Here is a 14,949-nt window from a genome sequence, read left to right as displayed (position 1 = left end):
GAGGGCAACCTTAGCTGTCTTTTTTCCTTGCCTTTTGAGATCAGGCTTCTCTTTGCTTTGGCATTGGCTAATTTAGCAAGGCTAGCTGACCAGCAGCCATCACCAAGGATCCTTTTGTTCTATCCTCCGAATATTGAGGTTACAGGAACACACTGACTGATCTGTATTTTTTTATTTTTCAAATTATGTACTGAGGACGAAACTGAGGTCTTCATTCTTGCACAGACTGAGCAATCTGACCCTAGGAAATACGGTTAGCCCTCCCATTTTGACTTAGAGTCCTCTAGTCTCTATTTAGAATGATTTGACAGCCTTTTGTTGTCTCAGCAGCACTTACACTCCTAGCGGTTGGGGACTTGCTTGTTGTCCTCATAACTGGCAGAAAGAGATCACACACATGGGCCTTTGTGGGACAGTGCTCTTGCCCTCTATTGCCTAAGGCTATGATAGAAATAGCCTTACTGTTCTTCTGCTGATTTTTTTTTTTTTTTTACGGTGTAAAACTATTTCTACACTACAAAACACTATTACTACACTGTAAAACACTACAGTGTAAAAGGTACAAAATGTATCTCTTTTACTTACTGAAAGATAGTAAGAAAGAAGAAAAGAAAGGAACAAAGGATGAGATCAAGGAAATAAAGAATAAAAGGAAGTAGATGTGGGGAGGTGGGTTCGGGACAACAAGAAACCTCCATCGTGGGGTCCTGTGCTTCCTGTGCAGGCTGTTCTTGGTTTATGGTGCATTTCAGTCGACCTTCCACTTTATCATGTTTCAGTTTACACTATATCAGATTAAATCTGACAGTGTTAATTCAATTAATGACTGCACCCAAAGTTTGTCTTGATGTTCACTGAGTACAGGAGGGCAGTCTACAGTCTGTGGATGCAATGGCTGTAACTTTAAGGAGTAGTAAGCCAAAGTGAAGTGCAGAATGGCTTGTTAACTGGTTTTATTAGCTGTTGACCTTCCCTTTCAGCATAACAGTGGCAGTCAGACAGAGCTGAGCACTAACACGCTGATTAGCATTTATCTAAAGATAGGCTGCTGCCTGTCCCACAGTAAATTAGTTCAATCAGACATAAAGAGCTTGAGAAACATTTTCTGCTTTATAAAAAGAATTAGATGTTAGAACAGTTCATCTGGCATCTCACAGAGAAGATGGATTGAGCCCTTGAACGTGCTCATTTGAGGAAGGTGCTTTGAGGATATGGAGTAATTGAACAGATTTTCCCACAAGATTGATCAGGGGCTCTGGGTTCCCTGCACAATCGAGTGATGCCCTAATTTTTGGCTTCTAATAAGAACTTCACATCTGCTCCTGCTTCTGTGCATTTTTTTTTTCAGTAGAACTGGAAATCTGTTTCATTAGTACCTAGTATGGCATCATGGAAATTTAGGAAATAGAGATTATGATCTGATACAAGAGATAAGAAATCCAGTAAGATTTCTGTTATCACCAGAGAGAGAGAGAGGGAGTAACTGAAAACTGCATGAAGCCACCCGTCATGTTTGTGCATATACATTCTAGAATTCATCTACTACTGAAGCACATTTTCCCACACAACATGCAGTCCTCAGGGGTCATTTTCCTAACCAAGGTGTTAGCACCAACTAAGTTCTCACAGTTGGGCATAATTGAAAGAAGAACCATAAACCTTTCCTGTCATTTACAAAGTTAAATTATCACTTAGATTCTTTAAAAGGCATAACTGTAGTTGTATTACTGCATTTTATTAGGTGCCCCGACGTTCTAAGAAGTATATACATGGAACACATAAAAATCTAATTTTCCTTCATTAAAAATTTGACCTTGGTGAAATGAGTAGTCTTCTGCATGGCAAACAGTACTGAAGCCATTACGAGCTGCTATTTCTTTCCCTCACTAAATGTTTTAGTGAAGACATTTAGTTCAGTTATGTTGATGCACCCAAATCTGAATGTTTTATACAAACCACTGATTGTTTTTAAATAGTAGGAGACTAAAGAGATGACTTGGTGATTAAATAGCATATTGTTCTTGCAGAAGGTCTGAGTTCAGTGTTTAGCTACCATGTTGGGTGACTCACAGCTACCTCTAATTCCAGCTCCAGCCCATGTGATATTCTTTTCTAGCTTCCGCACACTTGTGAACACACACAGGGGCACATGCATAGACATAATTAACAATAAAAACACAACTGCATATACTTCCAGTAAGAGTCTGGAGTAGACATTCAGGTCTTTTGCAGTACTACTGCCTAGGAGTCTCTCTGAATAGTTGGAATAACATAATAACAGCCTGTCGCAGTGAGGGGCTGGAGCCACAACAGGGCCCCTTACTTTACTGGAAAGTAAAAGCCAGCAAGCCCAATGTCAAGTGAAGTATGTTCCCCACCATTGCCTGCAGAAGTGTAACCGATAATTAGCTAGGGTCGAGAAGGGCTGATACTGAGAAAGGACAGGCCCCACACTTTTCTCAGTGCTTCTCTGCATCAGTATATCACTCCTAAAGTGCAGCACTTCGGTCAAGGTGTTGGTGCTAACATAAGGTCTGTCTGGGATCTGTCTGTCTGTCTGTCAGAAGGGCTCCTTTCCCTCTGTGGCTCTGTAAGCTGCTCTGTGTTGGGAATATAGCCAAGGTCTGGACTTGCATTCTAGTGCAGAGAAGGTATTTTGAGATCTCTGCCACTGTCAGCAATCAATAGAACCTATTTGGCAAGGCTTTAGTGTGTATAATTCCTTTACACCCCCAGCAGTGACCATACTTAAGGCCAAATGGGGCAAAGCTGGATGTTGTGGGAAATGAGACCATTTGTGGGCTGGTACCAGGAGGCACAGTTGGTGACTCTACATTCACAAAATGATTCTCCCAGGTCACAATCTCTCATATATTTCTCAAATTCACAGACTCTTACCTCATTCTCAAGGCTCCCACTAAGACACTTAACTGAGGATGGGTGCTGAATTCAATTTTTTAATACACTATTTAATTTATTTTGTGTGTTGTAGGGGACATGGCCTTGGGCACATTGGAAGTCAGAGGTCACCTTCTGCAGGTCTGTTTTCTACTACTGTGGAGGCCCTGGTGTTGAGACTCAGGTCTTGATGGCAAGCACCTTTAGCCACTGAGCACATTTTTTGGCCCAGTGATGCATGATTTATTCATATTTGTTGCACAAGTGTATGAATGGGTGACTTCCTTTATTCCAGGTGTCTCAGAAAGTTCACAAAACCAGTGAGCTGTGAGTTTTAAATATAGTGAATCGTTTTCTATGTAAGTTTTATATCAAAACTGTTATTAAAAATATAGGTGTGATGTTTTACTGAGCTGCAGGGGAAAGGTTCTGAGCAGTGCACGTCTTCATAATACTGTGTGTGTGTGTGTGTGTGTGTGTGTGTGTGTGTGTGTGTGTGTGTTGATGCCAAGCTGCCACAGTGTGCATGTAAAGGTCAGAGAACAACCATTGGGAATCAGTTCTCTTCTAACATTATCTGGGTATCAAGGATTAAACTCATGGCAGCAAGCACTTTTACCTGCTCAGTCATTTCTCTGATCCAAGTTTTGCAGTCATCTCTAGAAGGATAGCATACCCTACTTAAAATGCCATTTTAGGCTTGACGGGAGCTATTTTGTGGCCAGCATTAAATTAGTCTTAAATTTCAAGAGAAGAAAAAGCCTTGCTTCCACAGATTATTTTTCTTTTCAGCTCTGACCATTTCTTCAATGTAGTTGCTCACTCTTTTACTCCTGTCATGCCTTAATCATTGAAATGCTAAGTGAGCAGCAGAGCAGCTGCCCATAGATCTCCAGACAGGAGACGAGTCCTTCAGTCTGACTCCAGAGAGCTGGAGACTGCAGATGAGGTAGACAAGAGGATCTGCCAAGAGATTTCAGAAGAATGCTGCTTCCAGCAGAAAGGCCAGCATCAGTCAGCAAAGCTTACTTTCCTGGCACCATGGTGCATGTCCTGAGACCTTTACTGAGCTGACAGAGTGGGACACTCATCCTCACTTTGTAGGTCATTCCATTGAGTGCATTCAAGCTGGTGACACTTTGTTGACATTAGTTGGGGTTATAGTTTGGGCAGTGTCCAGTGAAGACTGATTTGTTTCTTTAAAACTGTCTTCTAATTCCGTAAGCAGGTGTGCACTTTGGGATCTTTTTTGGACTATTTTTGGTGTATATATGACAGGTGGGTTGTTCATTTATATTTCTAAGTAAGTATATACTGTATTGCATTGGAAAGGAGATTCTCCCTGCATTTGTCTCTGCGTGGGTCGACCTTAAAGATACTGTACTACCTAAGCTCCTCAGAGAAAGAAAACTAGCTCACTTACATGTAGAAACTGAAGAAATAAAATTAAATAAAAAGGCAAAAGTTCTGAGCTGAGAAACTGCTGGTTACCAGGACTGGGCTATTGGTAGGAAATGAAGAACGTTTAGATTAAAAGATAGAAGGTAAGGTTGAGGCCGGTAAGATGCCTGGATGGGCTAAGAGCGAGTACTGCTCTTCTAGAGCACCTCAGCTCAGTCCACATCAGCTATGTCAGGTGACTCACAGCCTGCTAGAATTCCAGGGCCCGGGAATCTACACCCCCTTCCAGCTTCTGCGGATGCCTTCAGTTATGGGTGTGACTGCACCTGTGTGCATAATTTGAAAATACATTAAATCTTTTTTAAAAAGAATAAAACAAGGGAAGTAGCTAATATGTAAAAAATGAACCTGTCTGAAGATTTCATGTGAAGACTGAGGTTCTACAGTTAATATGTCATGCTTAGGCTTTCTGCTAAATGAATATATTATCTCTGCTCTTGCCAACAATTAGGAGAAAGGTTGCAGAGTAAGAGATAATTTGTTTTCAATCTCTTAACTGTTTAACTGTGTATACATGAACCTTGTAACATCACCATGCATAATTTAATATATCTAACAGAAAATTATTAAAAAGTAATTATGTGTGTGGATGTTTTAAAATATGTAGAGTTTAAAAAAAATGGAATGCCGTATTCCTTGATAAATTGTGAACTGGAAAAGTTACTGCTTTTATATATTATTTTGTTTCTTGTTTTGTGTGTGTGTGTGTGTGTGTGTGTGTGTGTGTGTGTGTGTGAGTGTTGATTACTGTTTAGTTGGAGGCCAGAAGAGGGTGTCAGATTTCCCTGGAACTAGAGTTTCAGGCAGTAGCGAACTCTCCAAAACAGGTCCTGGGGACTGAACTCTTCTTCTCTGAAAGCGTTCCTAACCACTGAGCAATCTTTCCAGTCCCCGAATCAGGCTTCTTTTAATTGATTTTTGGTTGTTGAGTTTTGTTTGTTTTTTGAGACAGGATTTCTCTGTGTAGCTCTGTGGTTGTTCTGGAACATACTTACTATGTAGATCAGGTGACTTAAAACTCATAGAGATCCATCTGCCCCAACTTCTCAAGTGCTGAGATTAAAAGTGCGTGCCATCACCACCTTTAAGGCTGCTTCTATTTATTGTATTGAGGATACATTTAAGAATATACCATCTCAGTTTGTGAGAAGAAGCACACATACATGTGCAGAATGAATCAATCCCTACCTGTATTTGTTTATAAATTATTTTGATTAAGGGATGCACATGATATATATAAAGCGTTAGAGTTAGTTGTCGTATTGTGCCAGTGAAGGTTCCATTTCTAAACCGCCGTGTGACTTTTGTAATGTGACCTAACTTTTCCTGCTTATTTTTTTCTTGTCTTATTTTATTGTAAATTATGTATATTTGTGTGGGAAGGTATGTGTATATAAGTGCAGTCCACATGGAAGTGACTAGAGGGTGTCAGATCCCCTGGAGCCATAATTGTAATTGGTTATGAGCCAATTACATGAGTGTTGGGAACCAATGTCTGGTCCTCTGAGAGAACAGCAAACAGTCTACTAAGCCATCTCTCCAGTTTCTCTGTCCGTATTTGTAAAATGCACTTGAGCTACCATAAACCTTTTTATTATTAGAAAAGCTGGTACCACATGTAGAGAGGCTGCTTTCTCGTAAGTGATCTCTCAGCTTTGCCTTTGTTGACAGTGTTTATGTCATTTAACTTCGCTGTAATGACATGTCCATACAAGTGGGACCCATGTTCTAATAGTCAATACAGATACAAATTTTTAACAAAGTTCAGTTTTTCAGATTCAATTATCACTCAGTTTTAATACTTGATTTAATTGACTTTAATACTTGATTTAATTTTCTTTTTAGTTATTTTTGGTACAGGGTCTTATATATCTCCTTCTGGCATAGGTGAGGATGACACTGACTCCTTGATCTTCTGACTGCCCCTCTGACATATGTGTTTTTCCATTCCTGGTTGATTTTTTTTTTTTTTAAATAGTGGGTTAGAGAAGTTTCCCTTTAAGTATCCTACCGTTTAAAATCATTGTGTATTTCATTTGAGGGTAATGCAAGGGAGAACTGATTGTTTAAGGTATTGATTTTTTTCTAATTCAGTGTGATAATTTATTTACTCTTTATCCAGTGCTTACCAAGTGCCAAATCCATTCTTGTCAGACACAGAGAAGCAACACTTGTCTCTCTCTCTCTCTCTCTTTTTTTTTTTTTTTTTTGATAAGCTCCCAATTCAGTCTTTAAATGAATCCCAAAGAAATCAGTTGTAATACCAGCAAATACCAGCAAAGGAATGCCTCAACAACAGGATAGGTGAACTTGTTAGCAAGAGTGAGGGCAAGCAGGCAAAGAGATGAGGGTTTCTTCTTCCATGCCAATAATGTTTATGTGGGCTGCCAGTAGAAGGTGTAGCCCAGATTTAGGGTGGGTCTTCCCATCGCAAATGATTCAATCAAGAAAGTCCCTGACAAGGATACCCAGCTTCTTGGATTTTATTTGACAACCAAGATTAGGCATCATTAGGAGTTATTCCATAGATGCTCTTCATCTTGCTTTTTGGAGTAGGCTCTCACTGGATATAGTGCCTTCCTAATTAGCCAAGACAGACTGGCCAGGAAGCCCAAGTCACCATCTTGTATTTGTTTCCCTAGTGTTAGATGAGGACCACTCAGCACCTTGCTTAACTTGCTATGGATTCTACAGCATGCTTGCAAGGCAAGCACTGTACCAGCTTTAAAAACTGCCTGTTACAGATGCATTTTGTTCAACTTGAACACAATACACTTATGTTCAAAACAAGCTACATATTTTTTTTTTCTAAAGAAACAGCATAAGATTTTACTGGCCTTTGAGGACAGCTTGGTACAGTGATCTATCTGTGTTTAAATTTCTCTGTCACCAAGTAGTTTCTTTACTTGGGAACATTTTAGAACTGGGATTGCAGGTAGTAGCTTGCTGTAGAGAACAGTTTAAAACAGCAAAGTATCAAGCCCTGGTCATATAATCCATGGGGTCGCTGGGACAGACAACTCTAAGTAAGCTTGTACCTCAAGTAGCGCAGTCACCTCTGAGCCTTTCTCAGCCATTGATCTTGCGTGTCTTAAGTGAGGAGGTGTTCTCTTAGACTTTCTTTCGCAGTTATCCTATCTGGTAGGTAGCAATCACTGGTTATTGTGCACAATTAAAAAGATGATTATAGCCCTTTTCTGAAGCTAGTTACCCATGTAGCCCTTTCCAGTGACCTGTGAGAAGGTATGGTATTCCCATTCACCTTTCTAAACTGTAGAAGAAATGGGAAATATAAATTAGCTTTCTCCAGTGATGAAGCTGCAGTACTCGGTGAAAGAAAAACAGGTTCGTAGCACCATCTACAGGCTACTGAATAGGAAAACTTCTGCTTAGCTCCTAGATTCAAAGACTGGTGGAGAGGGACATAGAGAGAACAAAACCACATTTTCTCTCTTAAATATATTATCTGTAAATGTTTTCATTTGTATTTTTTGTTGCCTCCTATGTGTGTGTCTACCTGTATCTGAAGTTAAAATGCTGATCTAATAGGGTCTATGGTTTCATCAGGATCTGGGGTTGTATTCCAGCTTATAGACACCCCCTCATTACATTTATTCTGTAAATAAGGAATTAGTTATGTCCCCAGCAGGTTCCTCATAATTGTTTACATTATGAGACCCAAGGCATAAGCCAGCCACCCATGGACATTTTATCTTTGCTCCTCCTTACTCACAGAATGTATTGTATCATCTGTCTCCTTTCTTTGGGGAAAAGTAAATGCAGACAGTTTTGGTTGCTTTTATTTGTCTTTGTGTTGTTTCCTTAAAAAACAAAACAAAAAACAAAAGCTCTATTATTCATCAGGGTCAGTGTGACTATTGAGTGTATCTGCAAGGTTGTATGATTTCATAATCAATTGCCTAGGGTTTGAATAATTTTCAATAAGAAAGAACCTGAAAAATTTGTCTTTCAGATGTTAACAGTGAAAGTTTTGCATTTTTTACTTCCTTTTGGGTCTGTCTGTAAGTGTATGCCACATGCATGCAGTTGCTCATAGAGTCCAGAAGAGGGCATCAGATCCTATGGAGCTGGAGTAACAGATAGTTGTGAAGGGCCCCAGACAGGTCTGTTCAGACTTCCTATCCAGATTGTTAGTAAGAGCAGTAAGTGCAGCAAGTGCCCCCAACTACTGAGCCATTTCTATAACCCTGAAGTAATATTCTAATGTTCAGGGATGTGAGCCACTTTGTGTTTTTGTTTATTTCTTTTGCTGACAGTAAGCTAGCAATGTTATTTTTGTCAATCTAGGACATTTTATTGAATTCTTTTAAGGACTATGTTATACGTTGTTCATACTACTGTTTGAAATAGCCTCTGAGAGGCTCCAGCATCTGACTCAGACAGATGCAGACACCCACAGCCAAACAGTGGATGGAGCTTGGAGGCTCTTATGGAATAAGAGGAAGGATAGCTGGCCTCGAAGAGGATAGGAACGCCACAGGAAGACCAACAAAGTCAACTAACCTGGGCCCTTGGGGCTCTCAGAGTCTGAACCACCAACCAAAGAATATGCATGGGCGGGGCCTATCTCTCCCCATTCATATGTAGCAGATGTACAGTTTTTTTTTTTTTTTTTATGTGTCCAAAACAGCTATTCCCTAAAGCTATTGCCTGTACATTGGGGCTATCCCTAAAGCTGTTGCCTGTACATTGAGATATGTTCTTGCTGTGCTGCCCTGTCTGGCCTCAGTGGGAGAGGATGCACTTACCCTTGCAGAGATTTAAAGTACCAGGGTGGGAGAATACCCAGAGGCCTCCACCTCTTAGAGGAGAAGGGGATGGGATGGAGGAAGGATTGTGGGCGGGGTAACCAGTAGTGGGGGCAGTGTGTGTGATATAAAGTGAGTAAGTAATAAAACAAAAGATAAAAAAGAAAAGATAAGAAAAAGAATTTTTTAAAAAGAGCCTTTGAGGATTAGCTTAATAATTATGACCCCCTCCCCCCTTAACAACTGACGCTTTATTCTTTTGTTATTTGATAACTTCTTAGGGTTTTTGGGACACTGGAGAAAATAAATCTTCAATAAGTCGTTCAACAGTGCAAAGAGTCTTCCTCACAAATATTGAGCATACATTGAAAAATTGAGTAGAATTTTACCCCAACAATATCATATTTAGAACGAAGAAGACTAGAGTCACTACATAACATAAGAAAAGAAAACATTAAATGTCTTCAAAGTTCTTATAGTTCAGTTGCTAATGTGTCATACTGATGGAAAAGTTAGGAAACATTTCTATTTTTTTTTAATATATAAAAACTTATGCGTGAAACACTGGGGCATTTTTCTGAAGGAAAAAACAAGCAATCATTGTCACACCAGCATAGGTTCAACACAAGGCTCTGGCTGGAAATTCCACAGCTCATATTTCTCCCTGTTTTTCTTGCACCAGATGGCACTGTTTAGTTCTCTTTTGCAGTCTTGTTCTGGAATGTTCTGTGGGAGAATCTTTTTCAGTCCAGGCTCGCTGGTGACACCTCTCTGTATCCTACATGAAGCCTTTGTGGATGCTGGAGAGAGGCCTTGACTCACATGTAGCTGTGTCTCGCAGGACTCATGGCAAGCTCTTTAGCAGATCTGAATAAACCCAGGGATGGATGAGAGCCTGAGTTCTCCTCCCAGAGTTCAGCCACTGTTTTGATTCCAGACGTGTTACAGTGCTGTGGTTTTTCAGAGTCTTTGCAGACGGCTCTTATTATCTGATGCATCTTAGAAGTATTATGTGAGTAAAATTGAGGCTGGAGTCTTACAGACACAATCGTTTTTATGAAGTCTCTCGGAGCCCTTAAAATGCTTTATGACATTCAGTAGGACTGTTGGACCACAGCATCATTGAATTATATTAGTTTAAGATATTAAAACTTAAAGAACTATTTGTGCTATGTCTATTTAATCCCAGGGTTGGTTCATGAAGAAATTACTGCAGACCTTTGATGTCAGTGTGTCCGAGGCTAGCTATTCTCACCTCCTTGCTACTGCTGTCAGTACGATATCCTTTCAGGAATGCAGCCTCAGCTCTCTCCTTAATAAAAATGCCAGGATCTCACTGTGTCTGCCCCCCCCCCCCGATTCTTTATAAATATATTATTTTGAGGTGTTTTTCTTTTTATATGTTGATGAGTGTTTTACTCTTCTGTATGTCTGAGCACCACTTGGTCTGCACAGGTCAGAAGAGGGCATTGAATTCCCTGGAACTGGAGTTACACCTGGTTCTGAGCCTCCATGTGAGTGTACAGGATTATTAAACTTGAGTCCTCTACAAGAATAAGTATTCTTACCTGCTGAGCCAGCTCTTCCACTCTTATCTTACTTAGCACGTGTACGTGTACGTGTGCGTGTGCGTGTGCGTGTGCGTGTGTGTGTGTGTGTGCGCGCGCGCGCGTGCACGCAAATGCCTTGATAGCACAGAAGACAATATTAATTTCCCCTGGAGCTAGAGTTACAGGTAGTTTTGAGTTGTCTAGTGTGTGAACTATCGAACTCTGGTCCTCTGCAAGGGCAGCAAATGCTCTTAACCACTGAGACATGTCTCTGGTTCCCCACTTCTTTTCTACAACTGCTTCAATGTAATTAAATTCTGCTTAATTTTGAAATAAGGTCACATGTAGCTTATGTTGGCTTTGAACTGAGGTATGTAGCTGAAGCTGACCTTTACCTTCTGACACCTCCCCCCTTCACCTCAGTGCTTGGATTACAGCTGTGTACCAGTACACTTGATCTGTGTGATTAATAGACAAGCATTGAGCATCATTGTGAGATACTCTGTTGTTTCTCAGAAACAATGCATTGTTGACACTTACTGACCTTCCTGTAACTGCAACACTTTTTTTTTTTAATGTCCTAATTTAGCACTGAGTGCTGTCCTTCAGTATTTCCTTGCTCTGGGCGTCCTTTGGGGTTCTACAATTTAGAGGTAGGGTTAGAAAAAGAACCCTGTCTGAACTGGGGTTTTATATGCCTCACCAGAATGTGGTTCTTGGTATCCTTAAATTCAAGGGGTGCATTTTTGTTGCCTTCCTCCTGTCCTTTCATTCCCTTCTCTCTCTCTACTAACTCTTTTTTCTCATTTTTTTTGGGGGGGGGGGGGGGAATGACATGTGTTTTGTTTCTGGAGTTCTGGCCCTTCAGACTGAGCCACTGCTGTCTGTAGAAGCACTCAGGAGACAGGCTGCTTCCATAAATCAAACCCTGGATTTTATTAGAGTGTTTATGTAAGCTCAGTTTATATGCTATAATTCTTTGCTCTTGCCTTGAGTAATTCCCAAAGAGGTTGTTGGCTCTTTTTTTTCTATAAACGTCCTGGTATTCACCTTTTGTTTTTATATTCTCCCCTCCCCCTCTTCTCTGCCTTTAGGGGTGGGGTAAGCACATCACAAACAATTGGTGGCTTTGAACTGTCTCTGGCTGCCCCTACGCAATGCCTTCCCTTCCTACCATGTTGGTACAGTCAGATGGACTGCTGAGAGGGGATATTCTGTGTGAGAATTTAGGGTGAAATTGACTTTTAATGGAAGGAAATACCAGGTTGCAGTGACCAGATACAACTGTGTTCCACATGGATAACTATGTAGAGAGAATGGTTGTCTATTGGAAATGAAGACAATTTGACTCACACACAGTGTGTTTTTCGGAAGTGGATACATATCTTCAGTTTCCTAATTCCTTCTTTGAGTCTTATATTGGGCCAGGAGATGATATATGGAGCCAAGGAAACTGTGACCAGTCCTGACCACCCACAGTAGAATTGTATAGCACCAAGTTATGGAGTTACCAGTTCATGCCTGGGTAGTGCTGTAAATAGGCACATGTATTTCATATGTCTAAAGAAGGTAGCTAACTAGAAAGAAATCTTTAAAGACATACATATACTGCCCCAGCTCCTTTCACTTAATAATGTAAAAATTGGATATACGGTTTAAAACTGCTATTCAGTACTGTAGCCTCTAGTCATCGATAGATTCTTAGAAGCAGAAATATGGCTCTCTGAGATGGGTAACAGTGCAGTACAAGAAGATTTGCATCTCAAGTAGAAAAATGACCATGTAAACCATCATGCTAAGAATCCCTACTAATTATATGTTAACATATTCTTTTGGATACATGGTTTAAGTACAGTATGTCATTAATGTTAATGTTACATAACTTTACTGTTTTGCATTTTAAATGTGGTAATGAGAAAATTTAAAATTATAAATAAAAGTCATAACTGATTCAAATTCTTACTTGACAGCACTGTTTCAAAGTGTTCTTATTCCAAGCTTCCAAAATTATACATTTAAAAGAGTGTTATACTCCCTCGAAGTCCTGGGTCTTTTATGTGCTTGGAAGATTCTCTACCAGTTAGCTGCATTCTCTACTTTTCCTTTTGCTACAGGGTCTTTATTTACATTCTGTGGTTTTGAGTGGCTTTGAACTTGTTATCCTCCTACCTCAGTTTCCCATGTAGCTGACTTGACTTATCTTCATCACCAGTCTAGACTAGTGCTTTCTCATCAAATATTAATATACAAATTAGTGAGATGGTATGAATAATACCATGATAGTTTGTTGCAGCTTTAGTGATTAAGAGGAATTATTGGCTAGAACATTACTGAAGGGAGTTTTCTTTCCATGTCAAGCTTCTTTTTTAGGTGCTGAACAGAGTGAGGTCTTACCTGGGAGGGTGTAAAGTATGAGAGTATAGACTTAAGAATGCTGTACCAGTTTAGCCACTTACAGTACATGACACATGAATAAAGTTACCCATCATCCTGTGTCTCAGCTTCCCTGTGTAGACAGTTAGAGATCGTATTAAGTCATTCTTCTGACACATTTGTGTATTAAATACGACAAAGTGTATGAAGCAGACCTTGGGCCAGAACTGTGTTATGTAAGTACTATAGAAGTATTACCTCTTACAGTGATGAATAATATTGTCATGATTATGTCCTCATTAACTTAAGTACTGCTCTGATAGAGAATTCAAACAGAAATTCTCTTCTTACACAAATGGAGGATGTTGGATTTTTAGCTGTTAGCTTGACATTTTTGTTGTTTTGTGAGTCAGAAGCCATAGACATTAATTAAGAAAGAGGTGGTAAATTAACAAAATGGAGCATATTTATTGGGACATGATTAAAATATTCTAGAAAATGGAAGCTATGGGGATTTTGGCTGAAGCAGGCGTATATCTGGAAATTCTGTAGAGCTGTTCTGATGTCTTCTAGACATGGTAGTTGAGGAAGTCTATATAGTTAAATTATATTCTAGGAAAGAGAATAACTTGTTTTTTGTAGAGTGATAGTGTTGTACAATGCTAAACTACACTAGAATTTTAGGACAGTGTTGATATATTTTTAAAATGTATGTAATAAGCTCTCTCAGTATATCTGTTAAGTAGGGCTGAATAACCTAGTTTTTATTTCGCTCACTGAAATGTGCAGTCTGCTTAAGCCTGGGACAGTGCTGTAGAACCAAGCTTCTTAAACTATGGGTCCTAAACATACATGATATCCTATACCTGAATATGGGGATGAGGTGGAGATAAAAATTTTAGCAATTAGTCAGAAGTCTATAAAGTGAAAACTGACAAAATTTTAATTCAAACTCAAACACAATTTGAGTCTCTGGTGTTTCTGGCACTGAACAGTATTAATGTAGGCTTGTTTCCTAAGCGTCAAATAAGTTCACTTCATATTGCACACAGCATCACAGCTTGGGACAGCAGTGGCTGCTTCCCTGAGTACCACATCACAGAACTCAGTCCTTTTTCTGTTTCAAAGAACCTTGATGAATGATATTCTGCTTTGCCATCTCTCTGTGTCTGTCTGTCTGTCTGTCTGTCTGTCTGACTGACTGTCTGTCTCTTTTCTCTCTCTCTCTCTCTCTCTCTCTCTCTCTCTCTCTCTCTCTCTCTCTCTCAGGTGAAGATACCCCTTTTGATAGTGTCTTTTGGGGATAGAATCTCACATAGCCCAGTTGGCTTGAACTCAGTATGTATGTAGTTGAAGATGACTTTGAATTTCTGATCTTGCTGCTTACATCTCTTGGGTTCTAGGATTACAAGTGTTCAGCACTGTGACTAAGGTTAGGCGGTACTAGGGATGGACCGTATTGTACTAGATGAACGGTCTTCTAAATGCCACAGCCAGGGCCTCCATGGTATTGTCTAAAGGCCTGTGATGACCCGGTCCATCTCTTTTATGGATTCTTTCTCCTGAATTAATTTAGAATAGGTTTTTGGATTTATTTTCCAACCCCAAAACACAAGAAAGAAACACAAGAACATGAAACCAGGGAAAGCAAATCACAGTAAGATAAATGCTCTGTTTTCCTGGCAAACTTAAAATTTCACTTTTGGAACCTAATAGCGGTAGGCAAGAGATACTTATTGAAACCAAGATTTTTAGTGTGGTCTATGCTGCTCATGAGTAATTTAATACTGCTTTTCTTTAAAATGAGTTTTTAATTTTGTAAGAATTCAGATTTGTTTCCAGAGTAAAAAAAATGACTGAGCACTGTGGGAGTGGTTAGGGTTTGAGGTTTGTGTGGA

At 39.7% G+C, this 14,949-nt stretch overlaps 1 protein-coding gene across 7 annotated transcripts in view; it reads left to right on the top strand.

Annotated features, from left to right (window-relative positions):
* Auts2 (activator of transcription and developmental regulator AUTS2) overlaps positions 1-14,949 on the top strand; it is a 1,059,321-nt gene that overhangs the window by 387,751 nt on the left and 656,621 nt on the right. The gene's annotated exons all lie outside the window — the stretch shown is intronic.

Source organism: Arvicanthis niloticus, chromosome 24 (genome assembly GCF_011762505.2).
Source record: "Arvicanthis niloticus isolate mArvNil1 chromosome 24, mArvNil1.pat.X, whole genome shotgun sequence".
NCBI lineage: Eukaryota > Metazoa > Chordata > Mammalia > Rodentia > Muridae > Arvicanthis > Arvicanthis niloticus.
This window is presented reverse-complemented; position numbering and strand designations above follow the sequence as displayed.